Here is a 13,637-nt window from a genome sequence, read left to right on the forward strand (position 1 = left end):
GTTATGATGTTATGCAAATAATAAGCATAAACAAGTCACACAATCATTCCTAGGTTTTAAGGCTTGCATGAGTTCCATAGGTAAGTACCCTCCCCACTGAAGTTTGGTTGGTTTAACCTGTCCTAGAATAGTAACCGGGTTCTAGAACGATCTCAAATCATTGACCTTTCTTTAAGTCCACTTCAGTGCAACACCAAGTGGTTGACCAAAGCTTCCCTAAAGTCCAATCTCAAAGAGTGTAGTATCGAGTATCAACCAACCTCAATCGGAACCGAAGCCAGTTATCTCACTACTTTCTAATGGCTAGGATGAGTCAATTAGGGTTCTAAAGGTCTGGTTAATGCTTTGATGACACCACGCGAATGCCAAATTTTTCCTCAAGTAAACATGAGGAACATCAAGACATCCAAAGTGTCACATTAACCGTAGCTATCATTTTAACCATTCCAGTATACGCCGGATAGTCGCGATGATCTATTGCTACTTACCTAAGGCACACTAGATCCGGGTGTAGGATCTTTCACTCAAGAATACCCAAGCAATCCCTTAAAAGTAAATCAGACAATTTTAAATAAGTGATCTTGTTTTTTTAAGGTAACCTCTCTTGTATTATCCCCAGCAGAGTCGCCAGTTCTGTTATACGGTGAACTGACTTGGGGTGTTTTGCTTTTTATCGCAATGTCGCGGATAGCAAGAGTCGCCACCGACTTTTCTTTTATCCAATAAGGAAAGGTGGAAAAGAACAGGAAAGACCTCAATAGATTTTGGGTTCGGGAGGTACATTATACAAAGGGAAGGTGTTAGCACCCTTTGTATCCATGGTTATCCATGGGCTCTTAATTGCTGGATCACTTATATTTTTGTCTGAAAAGTGTTCGTGAATTGTTTAAAAAAATGTTTCGAAAAGAGAGTTTAACTTAACTTTGTAATGATTCTCGTATGAATGTATACAAAGTATTTATCTCGTTTGATTTTGAAAACGGTTTAGAAAAATGTAACTTGGTAATGATCCTAGTATGAATGTATACCAAGTGGTGATTTTCTAGGATTTGCAAAGTGTGAGGGGTGGGAAATGTTTTAGGTTATGATCCAGCAATTGAGAGTTATACCTTCCTAAGGTCGTTATGAACGTTTCCTATCCTTATGAGGGTAAAACTGTCCTTAATATTAAGAAGTAAGTAGTTTTATCCTTTGGATGTTTAAGGGTCATCGTAGGGTCATCGATAGGTCATTGAAGGCAACAGTTGTAAGGATACCTTAGCCTTCGAAGGGACGATCATCATTTAACCGTAGGCTACACCGAAGGGTCATCGAGGGACGAAATCATATATTCGAAGGCAACATCCGAGGGACTATGATTTATTTTATGATGATTTAACCGAAGGGTCTTTGCTAAGTGTATCCCTACATTCGCGGGACATGACCGTAATACCGTAATCGTGGAGTAACAAAGAGAGGTCCGATATCACTTATTTAAAGGCAAAGTTTTACATTCAATTAAGTGGCCGTAATCAAGTAGGTAATTAGATCCATGTTAAAAACAATACGTTAAGAACAATTAAGCCATTAGGGTGGATCTTTGCCATGAAATACATTAAAATCAATTGAATAATTCAGAGTGAATCTCCATAAGGGTATCCCACACATAAAGTGGAATACCTGGCCGGCCGTTTCTTCGGGAATAAGTAAGCCCTTACACAATTCAACACACGGATTAGAGCATCGAGATAAAGCATAATTGAAAGTTGCACCATAAAATAAACATAACAGTCATGAATTCAGGCCAAATGATGCAGAACTATAATAAATCATGATTAGATGAACATAAGATAGAACAGCAAAGAGACCAAGCAGCCACTGTCCCGTTCGCCTCTGCTTCGCCTAGCGAAGGCCTAGCGAGTACTCGCTACCGGCTCGCTTAGCGATGTGCTAGCGAGCGGCTGCTGGTTTTGAATTTCAGAACAGTATGATCTCAGCATGCTGCAAGCCTTGTGGTACTCAACTACAGAAATAACATGGTCGCACATTCGGGATAGGCATGCATATTTAAACTCACATGCAAAATCTAACTACATATCCAAAAATTCGATCATGATGCATTATGTATTTAGAGATAACAACTTGGAAACATGGAACAATAGTGACGCGCAAACCTGTTGCAGCTGAATTGTAACACTGAACTGGCGGATTGCTTCTGGTATCGGGCGGAGCTGGGCGGCGGTAGCTTCGGAGCGAAAGAGCGGCCTTCAGGGTTTCTTTACTCGGGAGCTTTCAAGTTGATCTCCAGGGTTTTTATGCCAGGGTTTCCGTCCGTCTTCGTCTGTCCATTTTCGTGGCTGAAGCTTGGCTATTTATAGTGATTATGATGACCTAATGGGCTCAGAATGAAGCCCAGAAATTCTGATATTCGCAAGCTTCGCTAGGCGAAGGAATTGCTCGCCTAGCGAGCAAGCTATTTTGGGCTTTTACTGGATCTGATGCTTCGCTGGGGCGAGTGTCATGATGAAATGTTCGCTAGGCGAAGGAATTGCTCGCCTAGCGAGCAAGCTAGTCCGGGCCATTTTCTGGATTGGGCCTATTGTGAGCTGGGCTTTTGTTCCTTTAATGTCAGTGCCTTGTAGAATAAGTCGGAGTGCCTTGGAAAGTGCCTTGTAATATCAACGGGCAAATTTTGGGGTATGACAAAGATCACCATGTAAAAAGGCATTTTGGACATCCAGTTGATGAATGGGCCAGGATTTTGATAGAGGAATGGTAAGCACTGTTCGAATGGTAGCGGGTTTCACCATGGGGCTAAAAGTCTCATCACAATCCACACCTGCAACTGTGACCTGCCATCACCTACAAGACGAGCCTTATAACGCTCAAAGGAGCCATCGAAATTTTTCTTATGCCTAAAAATCCACATACATCGAATAAGATTAGCATCACAAGGACGAGGAACTAAATCCCACGTCTTATTTCGAATAAGAGCATCAAATTCAGATTGCATTGCGGATTTCTAATTCGGGTCTGATAAGGCTAGTTTGGGGTTTTTAGGTATGGGAGAGATGGTGTGGTCAGAGTGAGAGATTGATAAGTTAAATATCATGCGGGGTTTGACAATGCCTTTTATGCTTCATATGGTGATGATTCGTGTAGGTGGAGGTGGATGCGGTTAAATTGATGGTGGTGATGGAGAGTTTATTGTAATGGGTGTGTTGATCGAAGAGGTAGGAGATGATGATTGTTGGTTTATTGAGGGTAGTGGTTGGTCAATTGGGATTATGGGTGTTGGTTGGTTATGTACAACAGATGGTGAAATTTGATTTTGCCACTGATGTATAAGGTAGGGGTGAAGGTCATCATCTAGGAATTGATAAGAGTGAGGTGAAGGGGAGTGTATCTTGGTGAAGGGAAATTGAGTTTCATCAAAGATAACATGCCTCAAAATTATTAATTTTCTATTAGACAAATCAAAACACTTATAACCTCTATGATTCGACGGATAACCCAAGAAGACACACGGAGTAGAGCGGGGTTGTAACTTATGAATGGTAGATGACGGGAATAATGGATAACATGGACAACCAAAGACTCTGAGATGTGTGTAGGTGGGATCACGAAGCTACATGAGTTGTGTTGGTGCCTGATTATGAAGTGTTTTACATGGAATAATATTTAACAGGTAAGTTGCCATGTGGAGAGCATGATGCCAAAACGAGGGGGGAACAGAAGAATGAGCTAGCATAGTGCGTATCATATTATTAATGGTTCTTATTTTGCGTTCCGCTTTCCCATTTTGTGAGGATGTGTGGGGACAAGAGAAACGAAAAAACTAGACCATGATCAGTGCAATATTTTTGAAAAAACTCATTATTATATTCACCGCCATTGTCACATTGAAAAGTTTTGACTTTTTACAAAAATTGAGTTTGAATGAGTTGAGTAAGTGACTTGAATGTTTCAAACACATGAGATTTTCTGCTAATAGGAAAAGTCCACAAGAAGTTTATAAAATCATCTAAGAATAAGACATAATATTTATGACCAGCAGAACTTAAAATTGGAGACGTCCATAAATCACTATGTAAAATGTCAAAAGGCATCAAAGTCGTAGTTTGAGAATCAAAAAATGGCAATTTAACTTGTTTGCCTAAAACACAATAGTCACAAACGACAGAAGAATTAAAAGGTTCACAACATATGAACTTATTTTTGTAAAGGGAATTCAAAACAGACACACCAGGATGACCAAGACGACTATGCCAGAGACTGGATGTGAGACCGGCAAAACTGGGAGGAGTGGTAACTAGATAAAGATCTCCACGACTGTCACATCTGAGAAGGGTGATCCCCGTCTGAAAATCAGAGACAGTAAAACCAAAAGGATCAAAGGAAACAGAAACATTGTTGTTAGTGGTGAGTTGTCTCACAGAAATTAAATTTTTAATAATTTTCGGTGCATGTAGGACATGGTTAAGGTGAAGGGGTTGGTGAGATGTGGTTATTTGTGTGTGTCCGGTGTCGTGAATTGGAATTCCATGGCCACTGCCTACAATGACTTTCTGATTTGAATTACTTACAGGAAAATAAGACGAGAGATTACCTTGTGATGCGGCTGTGTGAGATGTTACGCCCGTGTCCATGTACCACTGATTGTCAGGAGTGTGGAGTGACATGGTGTGCATTGCGGTCTCAATGTCTGTCGGTATCTGAGATGAGGTAGAGGTTACATACACCTGAGGACGCTGTCCTATAATGCCTGGCTGCTTAGGAGGACCGGCAGGGCGTGTCCACTAAGAGGTGGGATACGGACACGGTGACATAGTCCATGGTGGTGGAGTCCAACCCCTTGGTTTCCAGGTTGGGTACTGTTGTTGCTGTTGCCAAGGAGGAGCGGACCATGGTGAGGGAGCGTTGAGAGCTCCATATTGAAGTGCACTACGGTTACCTCATCCTCCTCCGCGACCCTGGTTGCCACGGGAGCGAGAACGGTTGTCGGGGCGGCGGTTGCCACGCTGAGAGGTGTCTTCAGTAGGTTTCGGCTGAGTGGTGTGCATAGCAGCATGAGATCCTGTGTTTGTCATCTTAGCCATACCAGCTTCTTCTAAAGTGAGCATGGAACGAGCCTGATAGAATGCTGGAAGAGGGTTGCTCTGACGAATCAAAGTAGTAACACTGCGGTAAGCTTTTGGGAGACCAGAGATTATCTGAAGGACTAGGCGATGATTGTTGACAGGGGAACCGACATTTCTCAACTGATCAGAAAACATCTTAAGACGCTGACAGTAAGCTGAGACATTGGGAAAATCCTCCATACGAGTGTTAGAAAACTCTTGCTCAAGAGTGACAGCTCTAACATTTTGGTTGTCCTGAAAAATATCTTTCAAGCGATTCCATGCTTCCATTACAGTGGAGTTGGGTTCTAGAATAATGGTCAGCAAATCGGTAGAAATAGTGGAATAAATCCACTAAAGAACGGTGGCATCAAGAGTTGACCATTGTTCATGGTTGGTGTCGGTAATGGCTGGTGGCTCTTTTTCGATAGATGAAGCGATGTGATGCAGGACTCGATGTGAGCGAGCATGGATGCGGAAAAGCTCGGCCTAGGTACCATATTGATCTTTTTCCATCTCAAGAATAATAGGAATGTGGTTCCTAATATTAGAGATGGAAAGTGCGGGATGAAACTCCGATTTGGAACCTCGAAACGTGGTGTTCTTGGATTGGCCGGAATCCCCAGTATCAGCGGATTTGTGGGTATCGGCGGCAGATTTATGGGTATCGGCGGCACTGTGTTCTGAATTGTCTGATTCAGACATGGCTGCAGGTGCGACGGCGGCGGCGCGAATAGAGGCGGAAGACGAGAGAATAAGGTGGTTCTCGTGTTTGGCGGCGGCGGTACAGAGTATAGTAGTCCTGTTGCGGCGGCGGACTTCGAGGAGGGAGAAGAAGCGTGCGGCGGCGGACTGAATGAGGGAGAAGAAGAAACGCGTTTTTTTTAGAAAGAGGGATCAATTAGGATTGATACCATATAAGATAATGGAAATCGTGTCCTTCTCATTGATCTGAATAGAATATATATACATCAATGTGTAACATTTGATCAACTATCTAATTATGATACAACATAATGATAGGAAACTAATTATGACTAATTATAACAAAATATTCTATTCTATCACTTAGCTCACATGTGCATCAATTTTTCTTTTAACACATAAATTGTCATACCTTCAATCTTAGGGGTATGTTTGGATTGGTGGTATGAGATGAAATGGAATGGAGTGAGTGATAACTAATGAGATTCTATTGTTTGAATTTGCAAATAATGGATGTAATGGAATGGAACATGATGAAATTCATTCCATCCAAATCTCTATTTTTTGTTTCATCCAATTTGAGGTGTATGTGATGGAATGAGACATTTTTAATAGAATAACCAAACAATTGAATGAAATCTATATTCCATTTCGCTCCACTCCGTTCCGTCATGTTTCATTCCGCTCCGCTTTGTTCCATCAATTCAAATATAGCCTAGAAGATCTCCGCGCCTCCTATACAAATGAATGAATTCCTTGTGTTCCATCCAACAGAAATTTGTCTAACCTACCTATCACACTTCCGTGAAGGTTAAACATGGTGAATATGTTACCACTAGCTGGGATGCCCATTAGATCAAAACTGTAAAATTCTCCCGTTTCCCTTCTATTCACATGTGAGCCCCCTCCCTTTTCTTTCTTTCTCAATTTTGATTGAGTTAAAGTCACCAGCAATGCATCACTCACCCTCCAAAAAATTTCTTGTACAACTTCTCGGACTATCCCAAAGCTCCTTTTCCTGAGATGGATGGTCCTGTCTCTTGCCCTTGATGTCTTCCTTGTTCGATTTTGGCTTCCTCTAATGTCTTTCTTGCTAGGAATCACCACCTCACTCATCTATGTTGTCGTAGCTTCTGAAAGTCTCATACATATCCTTAGTGTTGCACTCATCTTGTATTGAAGTGAAAAAGAATGTTGTTCTCCTATCCAAATCTCCATTGAATCTCTTTCTCCCAATGTTGTCCCATCGGTTGGTCCTCCTCTCCAACCAATTGTAAGGTGTTTAACATAAACATGGTACAATTAAGATTTTTCATTTCATTAAGAAAAGATTGAGATTTGTGGTTCTAAAGTTTCAATTAGAGTTTGATGATATTGAAACAACCGTAGAACACATTAAGTATTACTAACTTATACATAGAGCATTGGAATTTCACCTTTTATTTATTCTGTTTCCGCCAAAGGTACATGACTCAAGTTATTTTACACAAGTAACAAAGGCATCTAAGCCTAAGTATTCTTATTCAGACTTTTCATTATTACTTTCATTGATTTGGTGCGAAATCTAAGCCGAAGCTCTGTTCTCAGACTGACGAGCTGGAACTAGAAATTTGAAGGGATTGTTGGACTTGAGCTGCCTTGCCTCATTCCTCTGCAGGTTGAATGTAGCTGCCACAACATCCAACGGCAGATTATTTATAACTGATGATGTCCCTGCAAGTCTTGCAATACCAGCTCTATCATTGGTCTTGAATGCTACATATGAGAACCTGTCGCTTAGTGACTTTGCAGCCACAGCATAGTTTTGTGGCACTGTCAATGCACGTCCGGCTTCTAGCTCTCCATCAAACACGGTGTTGCCATTGCAGTTCACTACTTGTAGCCTTGCACGTCCCTTCAATGCGTATATTATACTGTTTGCATTCAGGTTGTAGTGAGGCACAAACATAGCATTCTGTATGAAGATTGTAATGAGTTAGCACATAGTTCGACATGAAATTGATTCATGGAAAAACAAATTAAAATATGAAAAAACATACTTTGTGGAGAGATCCATGCTCAGCACTTAGTTTGAGCCACCTGAGAACTGGGAGGTCCAGGCTGGTAACAGTTTTGATTCTACCAGCTTCAGGGTTGTAGATGTCTGGTGATGAAGACGGGCCAATGTTCAATCGAAGTTTAGCAGTGCAAACTGTTTCCTCAAGCCCATTGTCTCCTTGCCTTCTGCTTTTGCCTTTTTGGCTGCCGCGGCGCTCTTTCTTGTCTTCTTCTTCCTCCTCTCCTCTTCTCCTTTGATGACGCGGCTGCCTCTCTTCATCTTCATCTTCCTCTTCCTCTTGTCTGCTGCCTCTCTGGTGGCGCGGCTGCCTCTCTTCATCTTCATCTTCATCTTCCTCTTGTCTGCTGCCTCTCTGGTGGCGCGCTTGCTTCTCGGGTGGGCTTATGATGCTGAGTCCACCTTTCACTTTGACAATGGCTCCCTTCTCTTCGTCTTCATTCCTGCCTTGAAGTCTGTCTACTATATGCCTGTTCACGTTGAAAGCATCTTCCAAGAAATCCCTCTTGAAGCCACTGAAAATGTTGTTGCCTTCATTTTCTTGTTCTTGCTTTCCTCCTTGTTGATGCTGGTATCGTAGAAACTCTTGCTCGTGGTTCCCAGCAAGATAGAATCTCTGTCAAACATAGATAGATAGAATCTATGTTACTGTTTTGGACAACATATTATCTTATATGGGAAGTTTAATTATGCTCAGTGCTCACCCTAGGCATCTGATCAAGCTGGTTATTGGAGCTTCTAATGTCAGTAAGAGAGACGGCAATAACTGGAGTGTCTTGGTCGTTGTACATCCAAAATACAATACCAGTAGGAACTGCAATGATATCACCCTCTCTGAATCGGTTAACCTTTTGATGTCTGTCTCTGTACCTGCGTCCCTCTCCTTGTTCAGATTCTTGTGGCTCTTCAAAGGTCTCAGGACAACCGGGGAATACCATCCCAAAATATCCATTACCTGTAATTGGTATAGTAGAACACTAATTAGTATGCTAATATGCATGTAATGTAAGTAAAGAAGTTGGTATAAGATCAAAATAAGTAACCTTGTTGGATGAAAATTTCTTGGGGAGCATTGGAGTAGTAAGGTCTGCGAAGGGCGTTATGTTGAAGGGTAGCACGAGAGAGGGCCACACCAGCACATCGGAATTGCTTGTTGTTGGGATTCCAGGTCTCAATGAGCCCACCTTCCGATTCTATACGGTTATCAGGCTCGAGGGCATTGAGGCGTTCTAGCTGGCACTCATTTTGCTCTGGCTGTTCTCTCAAAGCAAAACAGCCCCCCAAAAGTAGAAAACAGAATGAAAGAGAAAGTGCAAGAAGCTTAGTAGCCATAGTTGGATAGAATATATGTTTGTGACGCGAAGAACCTTAATCTGGCATAGGGATTTATAGTGAAACATAGGAAAGTATAGGAGGGACACATCGGCTCCAAGAAGATACATGAGTTGCTGACCATTCGACATTCTTCATCTTGCATGGTTATGGAAGCCTTGTGTGTTACACCTCATAAAATCAAAATGTCTCATTACAGCAGAGGTGGCTTCAAGTGAGAGTTGAGTAATTAGATAGCTAGCTGAAATCGGTGGTGTTGGGGACCATGTATAGTATATAATTGATTTCTCTTTTTACATATGTACGTGAGTTTGATCATTACTGTCTTGTAATATCTAGATATATGAACCTGATTCACTTTCAAGCTAGTTAATGTCTGTATATTGTATGTTGGATAGGATTTAGTTCATGGTCTGTACAAATTTTTAAAGTTTAATGGTAAAGCACAATTTTGTGTAGTTGAATATAGGTGGACGATAACAACTTCAAATTAAAGTGCTTGAATTACAATTTACAATATAGTCATATATGTTATATAAAATCACACAAATTATTTGGATCAATAACAATTGATTTGCTTTAAATTTGATGATGATTGTTTAAGTTCTTTAATACTTATTTAAGAAAAGTTAGCCATCACATTCGTAATCATAACCCTTACTTGACTATTTTCTTTTTAAATTGATTTGGGACCGCTTCCGTAATCATAATCCTTAATTGATCATTACTTTTTAAACTGATTTGCAATGCTAGTGATTACGAACTTGAAGTCAATAAAATAAAATAAAATCCATACTATATATTATGTGAACAAATCTTGAATGAAAAGTAAACTAGACTACCATTAAGAAGGAATTACTCGTCATAATATTTGTATTGGGACATTTTTGCTCTTATCTAACTAGTTCCAAAGTTATTGTGTTTACATATCATCGTACAACGCTCAGACACTTAGTTGAATTAAGGAGAGTCAAAACCTATTTGTTAATATGAGTTATTTTTCTTTAAAACTTTGACCTGGAGATCAAAGATAAGAAGGGAGTCGAGAATGTGGTATTTGATCACTTATCAAGACTAGAGATTTATGATGTTACAAATAAGGAGAAGAGTATAATATTAGAGGAGTTTCGAGATGAGAAAACATTTGTGGTTATTGAAAAGACCATGGTTTGCTGATATGATCAACTTTAAAATCGGATGTGTAGATGGGACAAAGTAATAAGTATCATATGGTATTGTCATATCTCATCTTATGGAGGTCACCACAACGGAGAAAGAACTATTTGGAAGAATATGGGTGAAGAATGGTCAAGAAAGGGATGTGGATTTGAATAGACATTTCCCTTAAAACCTATTTCAAACCGTTTTCTTCAAAATTAGAGTTCAAAAAGCTTACAAGTGGAATTTTATAAAATATGCAATCAGATTGATTTCATGGTTTACTCATAATATCATAAAATACAAAGAAGATGGAAGTTGAGGGCGCAAAATGATCAATGCATCATTTTTCTGAATTCAATTTATCCCGGGGTGTCTAAATTGAATCTTATTAATAAAAAAGTCAATATTAAATTAAAAGTCTATACATATACAATCACCAGACAAGAGACTTGAATGACTGAATCTATCACATATCTACACTTACACATAAATTATTATAAGCATATAAAACTTAGCCATATGCAATTCTAAAACATATGCCATATGAATCTTAGCTATTCATACTTATCCCAACATGCTCGTCTAACAAGACCTGATCAATAAAACTTAACTATTCATACTCATAGTAAACATGACTGAAGTAATGAAGAATCAATACACGAACTTTTGATTTAAGTTTGATTTTCGGTGATGAAAACCTTTGCTCCATAAATTTAGAAATCGCTTCACCGTGAAATTTAAGTCACAAGATTGTCCACCCTTCCCTTCTCTTACTTCTCTTTAAATAGGAGTTGATATTGGGCCTTTATGGTTGAGGGAAAAAACCCAATTTCACCATTCAACATTGTAACATCGTTGAAATTACATAACTATTTTTAGTCCATTTCATTATGATTTATACTTTTACTTATTCATAAAGAGACTCCCAAACCCTCTCATTTAGCTCAGCCACCTGGCCATCATGAGGCCTTTAATCTTCAACACAATGCTTTTTCTCCTATTAAAGGGATTTTCCAGCCTCATTAGCACGACGATTTGCCTCTTCAACGGAAGCAAATTTTTGTTGGCAATACTTTTTCTCTGCCTCTAAGGAAGAATATACCTTGGTAATTTGGGTTGTTAAAGTAGAAGGATATCCATGGAACTTCATCTCCTCCTAGAAAGCCTTAACACATATAATCTTTTCCTAGAGAACATATATATCTTCCTAAAACTTGGAACATTTTCACTTTATAGTTTCACATTCCCCTTCCAGGTATCCCTCTCTTTTGAAGGATTACCCATGGCCAAGACATCGCCTCGACCAACAACAACCAGTGAAAATGGAGAAGTCATTCGGTAAGTGTAGAAGGTAGCCTTAGAGAAAAGCTCCATCTTGTCTGTCTCAGGTAGATTTTTGAGGTAGGCTAGATATTTTGTGAATATAGCAAACTTTCTCAAGAGTGCGAGGAATCTAAGAAGCAAAGATGAGAGGAAATTTGAGAAGGGGAGTGGTCGATCCTGAAGCAGTACCCCCTAGAAAAACAAGACCGTTTTGGAGAATCTTCCTCTAGAACGAGACTCTGGTACGAATCAAGGTCTCTCTTCTTTGAGGTAGTAGAATCCTAAGTTTGATCCTCCACATACAGGGCAAGAACGTCAAAGATAAGTTGGTCAGCTCTGGAGGCAGTTGAGGTAGCCTCGGTAGTAGAGGATGCGACAAGATTTGTGGGATGATGAGTAGCAGTTTGAGCCGGGGGACCAGTGTTGACACCTTGAGAATTAGCAATGGAATAAACTTTCTACAAATAACCCATTTTATCTGCAAGTGCAAACGCGCATGTTAAAAAAGTTGAAGGACTCCATCCTCACCAAAGATTTATTTCTTATCAGAATGACTGACCACACTCATAATAGCACGAGTGTCAATATATTTCTTATTCTAGTAGATGAAGACATTTTGTCGGGGCCAAAGCCTTCTTGATAGTTGAGTCTCTAATATAAAGGCTCTAAGTTCCTGCTCATCATAACTTCTTCAATAGTAAAGGAATCTAGTTAAATGCTATACGTATGAGACTCTGAATGAAAATGAGGCCAAACCCAGTATTTCCAAAGCCCACCCTTACAAGAGTGAGAATATTTGGCAGGACTGGAGAATAAGGCAAAGCGATCCTCATGAGTGTGAGGCCTCACCAACACGAAGTGCCCCATAAAATCGCCTAAATCCTCAATGAAATTTCTGAATAAGGGAGTATGCTAATGAAGCTCAATATGCCTCTGATATTGAATATCATTCTGGGAAGTGTGTATAACTAGGAACAAATTGGAAAATAGTCGGGGAGAAGGTTTCCAAGATCTATACTCATCCCAAAATTGGAACATCTTCAAATAAGCCTAGGAACCTGGGTGAAGCTGAAAGGGGGAAACCTTCATATACTTCAACACCTCCACCTCAAATTCAGATAAAGGCAATATCATATTTACCCTAGTAAATAAACACTCACAAAAGTGGACTAGACACCCATTAAAAGTGTTGCATATTCTTTTTTTGGATCTACTAAAAGGACTGACCAATCAAAAGGACGGGCGACCGAGATGTTGGTTGCGCTTATGACCGCCCAGGTATTTAAAGGGAGAAGGTTCCTATTATCTTAGCATCCATCCAATTGTATCTACTCGCGTCTTTCAACTTTGCTAGTCAAACCCCTTTTAGGGATAACTCATTGACCTTAAAGATTTATGAGGGTTTAAGCCATCAAACTCTGTCCAGCCAAGCTCTACACTCTAGATGGTCCTTGATGTTGGTATCGTTAGGTTCTCGATTGTAGGATTTTTGATAAGCACATACTTTATCTTTAACATCCTCCCTTTTCATAATAGCAACCTGTATTTTCGGAGTCAACAAAGTATGAGAAGTCAAAGTTCTTACGCATGCGAAGAATGAGGCATGGAAGCGAACACACAATCACCTTCAACATCATCTTAAAAAGAGAGAGAATATAAGGAAAAATCCACAAAGGAATATCTTCCATCTGGAGAACCCCTAGAGAGCTCCAAATAAAAATCATCAATTATAGATATGACCTTATGGGTCAGTTGATCAGTGGTCAAAGGGGAAGAGTTTGAACCAGAAGACATTACTGACATAAATACATGAGACTCACCATTCTCATAATTAATAGGAAAATAATGGGACTACATCTCATATTGGTTAAGATAAAGGAAATGTTAAAGTTATAAAAAGCGTGAGGTATGGAGAGTACCTAATAAAGGAAAGGTTGATGAAAAGTGAAGTTTAGTAGGGA

General features: G+C 39.9%; 2 pseudogenes across 1 annotated transcript; both read right to left on the minus strand.

Moving 5' to 3' along the window:
• Positions 1 to 4,778: 4,778 nt before the first annotated feature.
• LOC127130265 (uncharacterized) lies at positions 4,779 to 5,804 on the minus strand (annotated as a pseudogene).
• A 1,417-nt stretch (positions 5,805 to 7,221) lies between these two features.
• LOC127126042 (legumin A2-like) lies at positions 7,222 to 9,338 on the minus strand (annotated as a pseudogene). The gene is made up of 4 exons (XR_007804885.1): positions 8,904 to 9,338; positions 8,565 to 8,815; positions 7,844 to 8,476; positions 7,222 to 7,758 (listed from the first exon to the last, which is right to left on the minus strand). The product of XR_007804885.1 is annotated as a legumin A2-like (transcript).
• Positions 9,339 to 13,637: the final 4,299 nt, after the last annotated feature.

This window comes from Lathyrus oleraceus, chromosome 3, assembly GCF_024323335.1.
Source record: "Lathyrus oleraceus cultivar Zhongwan6 chromosome 3, CAAS_Psat_ZW6_1.0, whole genome shotgun sequence".
NCBI classification, from domain to species: Eukaryota; Viridiplantae; Streptophyta; class Magnoliopsida; order Fabales; family Fabaceae; genus Lathyrus; species Lathyrus oleraceus.